A 13340-nucleotide genomic window follows, 5' to 3' on the forward strand; every position below is an offset into this window, starting at 1 on the left:
AAAAAAAAAATAGACCTGCTTTTGATAGAGGGGAAATATTTAGAGTTAATTTTGTAATCTGTTCCTAGTCTTTACTGTATTTATTTTTTAAGATTTTTTTACTTTGTTTATTTGAGAGTGAGAGAGAGAGAGAGTGAGTGGGAGGGAAGGGGAGAGAGAATCTGAAGCAGAAAGACCCTGTGCTGAATGCAAAGCCTGATGTGGAGCTCGATCTCATGACTGGGAGATGGCAACATGAGCTGGAATCAAGGGTCAGAAGCTTAACCAACTGAGCCGCTCAGATGCCCCCATCTTTACCATTTTTTATATTTCCATTTCTTGTCATGTGCTAAATATGATCACTTCTATCCAAAGACTCCCAAATTATCATCAAATTATGGCATCAAAATCCTAAATCATATTTTATATTACACTTATCATCTCTATTGGGTCCAGATTGAAATAAAACTCTTCTGTGCACCTTCTCAGGTGTGGTGCCTCTTAATCTAGAGACCAATGGACTAAGGAAAAAATGATTTTCTTTTCACACTTGGAAGTATCACGATGAGCCAAATCATGGATAACTGTGATAAATGCTCATATTTTGAAAATGAGGAATGGGATACACATAGCAGTCACTCTGTGCATAAACATCTGAAATTCCATAGGGTGCCGGGTCAGCCAACTCAAGCAGTAATGCATATTGCTTCACCTTGTTCCAATCTGTAGGGACAGGTCCCTAGCTCATTTTCCATGTCCCTTGACTCTACCATATGGGATCTTTCCTCTGCCTCCTGAGATATCCCATTTTCTTCCTGAAGAAATTGCCAATGTATATAGTTTAATAGCTTTCTCAGCGAACTTCCTGCCTGTAGAAGGTTGACAACCCCAAGGACATAATGAAATTTGAGCAATTTCAATTCCTTTTCAATAAAAATCACCACAAATTCCTTAAAAACTTTTGTGAGAATATTATTTTTTAACTTTACAGTACATTTATTAGAAAAAAAAGAAAATATCTACAGTTCTTTCTCAGATGGACCTTTCTCTACTTTGTGTTTCAGCCTTATGTTAAGACCTACCTTAATGGGTAAATTAGGCGTCATATTAAACCTTTTAAAGGCATTAATATGGAGCTTTATAACCATATCTTTGATATTAACAGTGGCGTCAGGAGTCTTTACTTTGAGAATCTTATACTGTCTTGGAGACTAGAGGTAAGTAAGTTGTTTTCCATCCTGATAATTTATGGCTCTCTGTAACCTTTTAAAATTATCCTATAATTTTAACAATTTCTTCCATGGCTCATCTTTCTCCTAAAGTTGTTTTTCATATGCAGTTTGGAACATTCAATTGACACTTTCAATATTCTTTCTGGGGATCTCTGGAAAAATTCACATTTATTAGGCCAACTAACTGCAGGTTACAGTTCTGCCAATTATTTAACAACTACATAAATAAGCTGTCACTTTTTTCCCACTCTTCAGTAATAATTTCTGCACCATTTCTCCAGCTTTTTCCAACTGTGTGTTTGGTGATTTTTCATTTTTTGATTATCACCCAATTCCAAATCCAGTGCCATATGTTTCCGGTTTTGTAAAGACAATACCCATTTCCAGATAACAATTTTTGTATCAGGTAATTTTGTTTTTGTTGATTTTTTGTAGGCCTCAAACTTAAAACTTGTAAGAGCAATGTTATATCAATATTTTTTTAGGTAAAACAGTCTGTGACCACTCTGGTTTGGTGAGCTTTGTTGCTCTGTGCTGGGCTTCCTCATACCTCCAGGTGAGTAAGTGAGTGATTTGAAAGCTGCTGTCTGATGGTAAACAGGCTGGTTGGTTTAACTGGGACAGCTTATTATCTGTTCCACATGATCTCAGTGTCTAGAAGCTTCGTTTGGCCTTATTAATGAGTTTGTCTTATGGTTCAACAGAGCAGCAGCTGAGTAAGCTAACAGCCAAACACTTTTCAAACCTTTGTGTTCTTCAGTTGGTAATGAATGTTCTATAGGTCATTGAAAGTCATTGCATGTAAGTCACTGCCTAGGCAGCCTAGATTCATGGGATGGAAATATACCTTACACATTTCAATGGGAGGGGAAGTATTTGTGATCATTTCAACTCTACCAATACATGTTTCTACTTGCTCTTGTGTTCTTCTGGCATCAGGAGATGAAAAGATTCTCCCAGGAAATGGCTGGTCTACTGAACTCAGCCTTATGAGGAACTGTATGTTTCCATTTGTCTTTCTCCACTTCTTTTATCCCCACAAGAAAAACTATTTCCATATAGTGCCTGATACCTTAGTATGAACTCCAGAATGAAAACATGGAGAATCTCTTTCTGGATATGTAGTGAGAATCAGCCCAACTAGTTCTGCAACTTGAAGCAGATCACCCAGCCTCTCCCAGTCTACATCAGCCTACTAAGACAAGACATATGTGTATGAGTGAAAATAAATAATTGCTATTCTAGGCCATTGAGTTTGGAGTGTTCTAAGAATCAATAAATGACTATATATGCACTACCACAGAGGCTGACTGAACACTTGACCTGTGATTGCTGGGCTTATTTCCTTAGATGAACTAAGAATGTTTATAATGTTCACCTAACTACCTGTATGTGTGAACCAGTACATTTTTTTTATGCCTCAGTGATAACGATTGCATGGTATGTTAGGAACAAATGGAATCAATGTATTTTTACTGCCATAACTTTTCAGGATGAATGAGAAACCTGTGGCCAAATCTTTTTGTTTTTTTCTTTTTTAGGTGAGCAGATATCTCCAAAGAATTCTAGAAATATCAGCTTAATATTTGTATAATCAGATACCTGCTAATGAATGCAAGGTCACATCTAAATAGTAAATAGGACATTTGGGGACCAATATTAAAAATATTTCATTTTTTATTCAATTTGTGCATAGGGATTTTGTTACAAAGTTGCTTCAATCTTTCTGTTTGGGTATTTATAAACAAGAATTTATAGCAATCTTTGAAATCAGGACTTTTTCATACAACACAAATTTTGTGAAAGTTGGTTTAGTGGATACTATGGAATGAACAGTGCTGACTTCAAAAATTACCCTCAGTACAATCCTTCCACACACACACATCCACACATGCCTCATGCACTCACACACCTAGTATTTCTCACTAGGACAATGTTTAACTCCATGGTTTAGTAAAGGCAAAAGCCCCAACCTTAATTCTTTTTTTTAATTTATTTTTTCCCAACCTTAATTCTTATATTAGCTTTACAGTCCACTGATTTATGTTTACTGTACATGAACTCTCAATTATATTTTGCTGTATCAAGACACACAAGGCTGATTACTTCCTTGATTAAGTTGTCATTTACTCAGTGCTCTCCATCTTTCCATTGATGTTTTCTCAATATATGATCATTAAAACATAGGGAATATATTGTTTGAAATAATTATCCTTCTATTTGTGGCCACAAATACGATACCATATTTTGTGGCATGGTGAGAGAATTTATAAAAGTTGATGGCTGTAGGAGTAGAAATGATTCTTTGGGGGTTTGAATATTGCTTGAGGAATTCTTCACTTTCTCAGAATTTGAGTTCTGAGAGATTCTTCAGCTGTTATTTCTCATGAAGCTTATGTGTTATCAGCTACTGGAGCCAAATGGATGGTACCTTGTAAATATTTCACGGTCATATCCTAGTTATGAGAACAGTGAGAAAGGATCTTCGGTTCTTGAAAACATGCTAGTTCCTAGGTTCACTCATTTGCTTTGATAGGAAATCCAGAGATTCACAGGACACTTGGGTACATTTTATTATCATTGGGTGTTTTATTTCTATTTCTTATTTTATTCTGAAGGTCTTACTAAAGTATTTATTTGTGAAACGGTGAAATCAAACTTCAAAAAGGTAGGAGGGAAGGCTAGAAGGGCAAGTCTCTGAAGTTTTCCAGACACAGCCCAACATCCCTGCAGCATCTTGTTATCCCTGATGTGTTTCAGTGGGTGTAATTGGGCTCAGGAAACTTTCAGGCATGAACATATAATTATTGCTTCTGTCTTCTTTTTGCTCCTCTGACCCACCAAAAGACATCTGGCTCAACTGTACCATTAGGAATGAAGAGAAGACAACTGAACAATTAATTCAAATTGTAGCTTTTAAATTTCTTACAAATCCTCTTCTTGACAAAGAAGAAACATAGGAATCTGCTCTTGACAGCCCTTCAGAAACATAACAGGGCACCTAAAATAAAATGTGTAACAATCCAAAAGAACAATTTTAATTTTCAAAGGAAAACAATTACATACTTGCATGAAAAATAAAATGGCACATTGGTTTTTGCAATCAACATTGACCAGAGAGACATATGCCAAAATGAAATACTTAAGAATAATCATAGAGTTGTAGATGCTTTTCTTTATTTTTCTTCAAAATTGTTTAAGCTGCTATGTCAGCAGTTTCAAATTAAAAAAATCTAAAATGCACATTCTTTTGAGGTTTGTTGAGTTGAATATTCTGTTCTCATGCCCGTTTTGAAACATAGCTGAGGAGGCAGATTATATTTTCTGATGCTGTCAAACATTCCATTTTTATCATTAAAATGACACACTTTAATGTGATAACGGTTAATATCAGCAGATGGAAAATCATGTTTATTCTTTGACTGGTTACCATGATAAACTGTAACCTCAGATGTACATCCAGGAATACAGATATTTAGTATCATTTCTGGGCTTTAAAAATGTGCATCAATTTGTTTATGTGACAAACTCTCACATGGCAGGTCACACATGTAGCTTACTGCTTGGTACTGACATAAGTACAATTATCTGTTTTGAAGTTTTTCAAATATTGCAATGTCTTCTCAACTTTATTCCATTCCTAGTATGTGACATACCCATCTAAGCAATATTATGTCCTTTTAGAGGCTGGGTTAGAATATTAGCATACAAGGAGTAAGATGATGGAGAGATGAGAAGCAGTATTTTGATATCCTATCCTTTATATAGTTCATTTTTCCATCTGAACTCAAGTAGAATATAATCATTACTTTGGGAAGACTGTCAAGGGTTAAGAAACAAATTACAAATGATATAACAAGATGAAAAAAATTTTAGAGAAAGAATATTATTACTATAAATTCTTAGTGAAAACTTAGTTTTAATATAATTTTGTAAAAAAAAATACACACATACAAACACATATGACTCTATTCCTACTTTTGAATGGGACTATTTATCATGGCAAGAAACTGTTAGAGAATTCAGTAGGCTTTCTGCCATTGTGGTAAGATGAATCATGAATCAGATGCAAGGCAGGGTTCCTTAATAATTTATTGGGTCATGAGTTATGGTTTTGTTCAATTGAAAATTATAAGATAGGTTTGCCTCAGGCAAAGAGCATAATGTATGCAAAAGGAAAATAGATTAAGCAAACATTCCATGAGTTTAATCATTTCAAACATTATACTGGATAGAGGCCCTGATGCATTTGTCATTAATTCAGGGGACAATTTTACCTCCACATAACATGATCACAAGATGGGAGTTGTCACTACAGCTCTGTAAATGGGATGTTCATAATGAATAGTCAGTAGAAGTCATTACTCTCATTCAGTGTTTTTCCTTGTGAATGAGGATAAGGAACAATACAAGAACCAAAGTTTGTGGTTATTTTTTCTTTTATTGAAAGTTATTATTTTTCTATCTCCAATTACTCTTTTATCCATTGATTTTGACATTTATTCAACATACATTTACCGAGCACCAACTTTGTGCCAGAGACACTGTTCAGAGCTCAGTAGTAAGAGCCACTTCTAAATAATTCTTGGTGGCCAGCACTTTTGAAATGAAAACAATTTTGCATGGGCTTTCTTAGACTAAGACATTTATAAAGTTGTCCAGATTTTACCAAAATAATGAAATCAATGCATAGGTAGGATTATGACCTCAATCTTTATTTAATTAATGCTCTTTCACATTTTTGAGAAGTTAATATATGTATGTTCTTATATACAAAAACAATACTCTATTAAACAACTTGGTATAAATAATATTTACTTAAAGGTTATAGGTAATGTTAAATCGACCTCAAATCAATACGTATTTGGTTTCAGGATCTTTGGTTTTGTTTTGGGAGGTTTTTTTATGTTCCAAATTGTTCTTTATCTGGTAACTCCTCATAAAATGTATTGGTTCTGGCAAAAAAAAAAAAAAACAACAATAATAAAATCATAGTAGTCACATTAGTTTTATGTTCCTTTCTGATAAATCTCCAACCTAAGTCTTGATATACTGGGATATAGGAATCTCAAAGGAGTGATAGTATGGCCATATATTTTGATTGTAATGTTTCTCTGGCAGTGAGGTGTCCAAGAAATGTGTCTCTTGAGGACTGAAGATCAACCTCCTACAGGCTTAGGAAGAGACACAACAAACATTTTGGCTACCTGTCACTAGGCTTTAGGATAACCTAGTGAATGATTGTCCTATAATGGTCAGATGCAGATGCCTCTAGTCTGAGGCTATCAGTGGAATCTGAGTTCATTTATTGTCCCAGCCAGAGGTATCTGTTCATTTTTATAGAATACTGCAGAGTAAACCTACAAAACTTCTTTCATATAAAATACATATTTTTGTAAAAAAAATCAATTATTTCAAATATTTTTAAAGGTCATCTAATCTTTTTTTCTTTTAAGAATTTATCTCCTATTTGTGCAAGAGATTCTATGAGTTGCAGGTGTATTATAACTGAATAAAATACTCAATAGTTTCTACCCTAGCAGACATTATATACTGACAAAATGTAAGATAAACAAATAGATAACTAAAATAAATTTTATCATATATTGAAATATGGTATGGATAAATAGAAAACAGTAAAAAGGAATAGGAAGTAATATATAGAATAGTTGTACTTTTAGGTTTTTTCTTAAATGCATTATATGAAAGTTTTAGTAAAAAGGTGGTTTTTTGAAGCAAAAACTAAGAGGATTAAGATCACACAACTCTATCTTTGGTAAAGGTATTCCAGACAGAGGGAAAAAATCTTGTGTCTGACTTTGACACTTTAAAGGTTTTAGTGGGAGTATAACCACCCTTCCAGGAAGAGAATTGTCTTTTAAGATTCTGAAAATACTTTGGTTTTACTCTGAATGCAACAGGATCCTAGGACAGGATTGACACGATCTGAAATGGATATTAACTTGATAAATTTCACTGATTTTTTAAAAATAAATTGAGAAATAAGGATAGAAACAGATTATTAGAAAAGGCAACTAGTCTCATAATTTAAAAAATCAATGACTGGAACTGGGTGGATAGTGGATGAGGTGATAAGAAACAGCAGATTTTTGATAGATACATATTTTTTTTTCACAGTGAAAATGAGGTAAATGTATAGAGATTTCTAGCATATCCCCAGGCCCCATATTTGCATAGCCGCCCACTTTATCAACATCCGCCACTGGAGTGCGTCAGTCGTTGCAGCTGATGAACCAACACTGACACACTGTAATCACCCAAAGGCCATAGTTTACCTTATAGTTTACTCTTGGTGTTATACATTCTTTTAGTTTGAAAAGATGTATAATGATATGTGTCTATCATCATGGTATCACATAGAGTATTTTCACTGCTTTAAAAATCCTCTGTGGCCTGCCTTTTTATTCCCCTCACCACCTAAAATATCTGTCAACCAATGATCTTTTTGTTCTCTCCATACTTTTGCCTTTTCCAAAATGGCATATAGGTGGAATCATACACTAGGTAACCTTTACAATTGGCTACTTTTGCTTTAATATGTGTTTAAGACTTCTGAAGGTATGGACATGTGCTTGTCCTATTACAAAGGGCATATTGGAGTATAAAAAATGACTGCAAATCTCAAAAAAAGGGGTGTAATTTATTTGATAAGATGTTACATCTACTTTAGATTTAAAACTTAAGACTGGGGGGACAGTATTCATTTAGTACTTTTTGTTTTACAATGCCTAGGGTATTTATCCTGGTCACTGTGGGGAAAGATGTACTTCTCAAGAAACATGAATGTGTAATTTTATTCAAAATTATGCATTTTCATTTCAGATAACAAAAAGTATTTATTTCTTTGTGGTTCAAGTACCTTTTCCTAAAATAGTCATTATGACCTATCTTCCATCTCTGTATTGTTTTCAGCTCTATGATGTTTACATAAAAGAAAAAAGTACAGAGGAAAGCAATCCATTTTAAGTTGGGCATATAATTTGTTAGTTTGCATTTGATTCTGTGACTGAATGCATTACTCTAATTCTGAAAGACAACACAGAAATCAGGGAGCAGAGTCACACAAAAATGTCAAGTTATTGTATATAGTTTAAAACATCTTAAAAAGGTACTAAATAAAGCTGTCAAATTTTTAAATGTCTTAACTTTTTTTAAGAGTCAAATGAAATTTGACAAGAATATGACACATTACAATCTTAATTTATTTTGTTGATTTTATTTATTTATTCATGAGAGACACAGAGAGGCAGAGACATAGGCAGAGGGAGAAGCAGGTTCCCTGTGGGGAGCCGGATGTGGGACGAGACCCCAGGACCTCGGGATCATAACCTGAGCCAAAGGCAGATGCTCAACCACTAAGCCACCCTGGCACTCCTGCAATCTTATTTTAAAATCCCGTCCTTTATTTCTATAAATTTTGGGAGAGCATAAATTACTTGTATGGATTATATAAATCAAGCATATCTAGATTATAAGCAAAGCTGGAAATGTTTTATTTGAGAATATAGATGGGTATTCCCTTTATCGTATGTGTAGGACAGTGTCATTATTATGTTTGACCAATAAATACTGACTGAATTTAGTATTTTTGGTCCTGGTATATATTTCTCAGGCTCTTTAAAAAGTCAAACAAAATGTTGTTAAAGCGTTAGTTAATTTATTCAGGAATTAAGACTGTGGTATATTTATAAGAATTAGATCTTATTCCCTATGAAATATTCGTATCATTGATTTGCCTTGTTTTCTTACACGCTAGGAGAAACAGTTCAAAATCAAAACAATCAAGGAAAATATTTTTATTCTATTGCTCACAGAAGTAAGTCCCCTAAATTCTGAGGTACAGGAAGAGCTGTTATGGATGGTTATGAGAGTTGCACACTGCACAATCCAGAGGGCACTATTTGCACAACTGTGTATTGCAAAGTCTCTAAGCTTAGGTCTGGTTGTGAGATCCTTACTTTGTCCTAGACATAACTTTTTATCTTCAACTGCAGTATTTGACTTTGTTTCTTCAGTATTTGATCTTGAGGAGCATGATAATATGGCTTCATTTGGGAGGAAAGTAAAATAAAAATGTTAGGTAAACTTTTAAAGTGACCACTAGTTCCAAGGGATAAATATAGAGAGAGAATGAAGAACTTCTGCTGAAGAAGGAAAACCAAAGGAGGGTAATGATAGGAAACCATTCTTAGAAAGTTAAGTGTGGGGAAATAAGTCTGTTCTGCGGAAGTCTTTTTTTTTTTTTTTAAAGATTTTATTTATTTATGAGCAACACAGCAGAGAGGAGAGAAAGAGGCAGAGACACAGGCAGAGGGAAAAGCAGGCTCCATGCAGGGAACCTGATGTGGGACTCGATCCCAGGTCCCCAGGATCAGGCCCTGGGCTGAACATGGCATTAAACCCCTGAGCCACCCAGGCTGCCCAGAAGTCTTTTATTTTCAAGTTACAGATCCAGATCCATGGATATGGGAATGGAGGAGCCAATACAATTGCAAACTAAGGGTTGATATTTTTCTTAAAAAGTACATACAGTAGGGATGCTTGGGTGGCTCAGTGGTTGAGTGTTTGCCTTTGGCTCAGGTCATGATCCCAGGGTCCTGGGATCGAGTCCTACATCAGGCTTCCCACAGGGAGCCTGCTTCTCCCTCTGCCTATGTCTCTGCCTCTCTCTCTGTGTGTCTCTCATGAATAAATAAATAAAATCTTTAAAAAAGTAAATACAGTACAATCAGGGCAGAGTTTAAATTAGCATTTGATTTCATATACATAATCAATAGAAGATAGAACCAATATTGATGTGGGGAGAAAATGCACTACAATGCCAGATGCAAAAAAACCCAAAAATAAGTAAAATAAAGTATCCTATGCATGCAGGTCATTACTCTTTATTCTTGATGTGAAAAACCTTTAACCAAAGAGAAGATATCATGGAAAGGGCCATAGAGATTCTTAATTGGCGAAAGCAGTGAACAGAGAACAGAGGTTATATCAGGCAAGAGCATAGCACTGACAAATAATTGAAATATTCCCAGGAACGAAGTCTATTTTTAAACTATTATAGCCCTAAAGCTTCTTTAGTGCCTAGAACATAGTCACTGTGGATTGCTGAATGAATGAGTGAACACCCACTGACCAAGTAGTGGGAAAAGTGTTTGACAAGCCAGTGTATGGGGTGTCCATCAAGGACTGGCAAGAATCAGGCGATTTGAGCCCAGGGGTCAGGTACAGCAGTTTGTAACTCAGTAACATCAACAAAGAAACGGCAGAGAAAAATAAGGATAGGTGTAACATTACGACATTCGAGTTGGCTAGGTTTTCACGGAAAATGCTATGGAAAAGAAAATCACTGAAATATTTGATTTAATAATGAGATTAAAAATAGTTTGTGGCAAATTTATCAAAACAAGAGGTTTCAAAAAGCTTGTAAAATGTTAGAGATAAATCTTTTCAGAAAACACAGACACGGAAGTTGCTCTTGTTCAAGTGGAGGTGGAGGCTCCAGGGGCCACTTGAGGTTCCTGTTCCTTCCTCATAAGTAGTGAGGATGCATTAGATTCTCATTCAGACAGTTCTAGAGCCCTCTTGGGCATATCTGGAGTATTAACAATCTCATATGAACAAATTTAATCCTTCATCATAAAGAATCCTCTTAACCTCTTGCCAAACAACAAAAGTCATAGTTGTGGATTGTATTTGAAATTCTGAGTTCTCTAGAACTCATGATTTATAACTAAGAGAGAAAGCAGACATGCACCAGTTTTCCTGTATTTGTTTCATGAACAACATGTAGGTCTAAGAACCATATGTCAATCACAATCAACTAGTTGAGTAAGTAATCATAAGCAAGAGGACACTGTTTTAAGTCTAGAGCTCAACATTGGTGAGTATTTTGTATAAATTTAGGCATTTTATCGAACTTTAGTGTTCCTTGACAAATTCTCCTCTGTGTTAAAGAACCCTGACGGTGTGAATTCTAGGTTAAGTTTTTGAATGTTCATGACTAACTCAAAGTGAACTTCACATATAGATTATAGAGATGTAGCTTATAATTCTGAAGCCATAATTCAGAGATTTAATTGCCGATTGCTGTATATTGCAATTATACATATAGCATTAATGTAACATTAGCTAAAGGGTCTGACATATACTCATGAAGTTAAGGGGAAAAGTTCACTTATATTTTAATTTTAGCGTTAAACCGATAACTCTGGAATATTACTCAATCTATATGAGCTAAGACTGATAATCAATGCTTTCATTTAAACTTAAATACTAATGCAGGCAGCAAAATTAAATCCAATGGCTTTGATTTTATTTTCCTGGAGCTATTCGAAATTATTTGATCCATCTTTCTTAACACTCAAATCTGGTCCATTATGACTTTGAAAAGGCAGAGAAATGCTGCATTAAAATTAAAAGCTCATATTCTGAAAAGCAGCTCACTAAACTCTGAGACATTAATGTCTAGATGTAATATTTTGGTTGTATATGAAGGAAAATAAGCTATTATTGCTTTTGACCTTTAGAAGTTATGTTTTATGTATAGTTAAAATAAATAAACTCCTGTTTGTTGATCAATAAACAAGGCTGTTTTTTGGGAGTCAGTAGAAATAACTGTATATATGAGAAAAATAGGAACTGTGTATACATGAAATTTTAGAAGTTGTAAACTTTGTATCCTACAGCTATTCAGCTCTATTCATTATTATGCTACCTTATTCAATTTTACACAATTACTTATGCACATTTAGCCATCTAATTTCAGCCCTGTTTTTTAGCTATAAGTTCTCTTGACTAGTAGAAAAAAAAATGTTGCTTTAGGTACTAGAGAATTATATTCTTTGTTATGGTAAAATTATTTGATGCAGATACTTCTCTGACTCTTCTCAGGGTTTTGTGTCTTCTATTTTAATGATCATCTTTACACACTTTAAGGTATCATGTCTACAGTCCTTCCAGAGGTGTCATTTTCAGTCTAGATTTTTAGGATATGATGATGCTTGACTACATTTTCTTATAATGAGCATCCAGAAATAGATTTGTGCTCCAGTTCTGTAGACCTTGCCAACCAATTAGAATGAAAGGACAAGCCGTGTTAGAATTAGTGAACCTATTCTCAGCTAAGCCATTCTTACATACCTTTTATGAAATTATCATTATTCTTAGTCTTCCCTTCCCATGCGTTAAGGTGGGGTATGTCAGTGTGCAATGTAGAAAGTTTGGTGAGTCTAATTAGTAATTATAAGTGCCTCTTTTCATGATATTAAAAGCCATTAAAAATTCATTCACTAATTTAATAAGCTAATACACTCTACCATGCCATTCTGTCTGAAAAGTTTTTTTTTTTTCCCCTAAACAATTCTACATTTATTATTACAGTCTGAGGGAAACATTCTGGTAAGATAGTGTTTCAAGTGTAAACATAATTTTTAATTAGTATTTTTAGAAGTTTTATTGGTTTTGGCATTTCTCTGAAGAGTCACAGATCTTTTAGAAATTCCATATTATGTATTATGTAACTATTATATTATGTAACTATTAAGTATTATGAGTAATGTGATATTTTCAAAATGAGAAATATCAAGGTATCCTGGCAATCGATAGTTATTTTGAAAACATAGGTAAAAGTGAAAGGACAACTCATCCACAAAATATAACTATAATCATTAGGGTGCTTTTCCACAAACTAAGTGAAAATAATATAAAGGGTGGATTCTGGAGCCATATCGCTAAATTTTGAGTCCTAGATTTGTGACCCTAAGCATTTAACCTCTATGATCTGTTTCTTCATGTTAAAAATGGAGTAATGATTACCATACCTATTTTATAGTGTTGTTATGAACTCTAAACAAGTTACAAAGGAGAAAGCTCTTTGAATTCTCTCATACACGCATATGATCTCCTGTTACTATTATCCAGACTCAATAATATATTTAGGTAGAATTTCACATGTAAGCAATTCCAGAGGCAGTGAGTTCATTGCTCACGTCAGAAATTAATATGAAAATAACGTACCAGTCACTTACAAATTTTATATACAACTCATATATTCTTGCTCCATAGTAACACGTATGTAAAAAGTACTTCAAGTATGCAGATCTTCTGCAC

Source organism: Canis lupus, chromosome 1 (assembly GCF_003254725.2).
Source record: "Canis lupus dingo isolate Sandy chromosome 1, ASM325472v2, whole genome shotgun sequence".
NCBI classification, from domain to species: Eukaryota; Metazoa; Chordata; class Mammalia; order Carnivora; family Canidae; genus Canis; species Canis lupus.